Source organism: Pediculus humanus, genomic scaffold (assembly GCF_000006295.1).
Source record: "Pediculus humanus corporis 1103172107622 genomic scaffold, whole genome shotgun sequence".
Lineage (NCBI taxonomy): Eukaryota > Metazoa > Arthropoda > Insecta > Psocodea > Pediculidae > Pediculus > Pediculus humanus.
This window is the reverse complement of record NW_002987235.1, coordinates 57253-58402: the sequence shown is the minus strand read 5'-3', so window position 1 is coordinate 58402 and position 1150 is coordinate 57253.

Sequence of the window (1150 nt, the reverse complement as noted above, 5' to 3'; positions counted from 1 at the left end):
ATAAAAAAAAAAAAAGTTTTTCAAATCGATGATGGCGCGGTCGTGGACATTTTTTATTTTTTATTACCTTAAAAAAGAAAAAGGGAAAATTATAAATCGAGGAGGTATCAGACCCGAATTTTTTCTCTCTCTCTCTCCATCTGCGTTTTTACTTTAACTGGAAAAAATTTTCATAAAATTATTTTTAAAAAATTTTTTTTATAGGGATAAGTGAAAAAAAAAAAGGTCGGGAACAAAAAGAAATTTTTAGTTTCGTACGGAAACAGATTGATGGAAAATATTTTGGGTAAAAAAAGGGGGAAGGGGGTGGAGAAAAAAAGGTAAAAACATGAAACAAATACCCGAAGTAAATAATATAAAAAATTTAAAAGGGAAAAAAAAAAATTATTTTTTTTTTTTTTAAATGAGCCGAAGAGAATACGATTGAACAAAATAATCGGAAACGAAGAAAAAAAAATAAATAAATAAATTGAAGAATTTAACAAAGAAAAGAAAAACAAAATAACAGAAAAAAAAAAGTTTATTTGTAAAAATCATTCGACGTAAACTAATTTCGATTTCGAAAAAAAAGGCAAAAAAAAAAAAAATTTTTTTTTAATGTAAAATTTGTTTCGATAAAATGAGTGAAGGAAATACGGAATAAAATCAAAATTTAAACACGTTCACGTGATGTAAACAAATGACGTCATCCTTTGTTCACTTCCTGTTTTTCTCTATATTTATATAAAACAACAAGAAAATTAAAAAAAAAAAAAAGTTTCCATTTATTAATTATATAAAATTTTCATGTAAAATTATTTTTTCTTTTTTTCCTTCCTCTTTTATCCAACTGTAAAACCTTTTCCGGTTTTGAAACAAAACAAAAACAACAGCAACAAAGAAAACAATCTTGTTTGAAATTAATTAAAACAAGTTTTAATTATTTATCAAATAATGTTTTCTTATTGCCATGTTAAAATTTTTAAACAAATCACTTCCGATCAATAAAAAAAATTTATACGGTAGAATTAATTAATAAAAATATTTACCGTAGCAAAGGAAAAAAAAATTTCTTTAAAAAAATCATTATTATTATTATTAATATTATTATTATTATTTAAAATACAATTTATTTAATTACAATCACTTAAAATGGATTTCACACGATTTA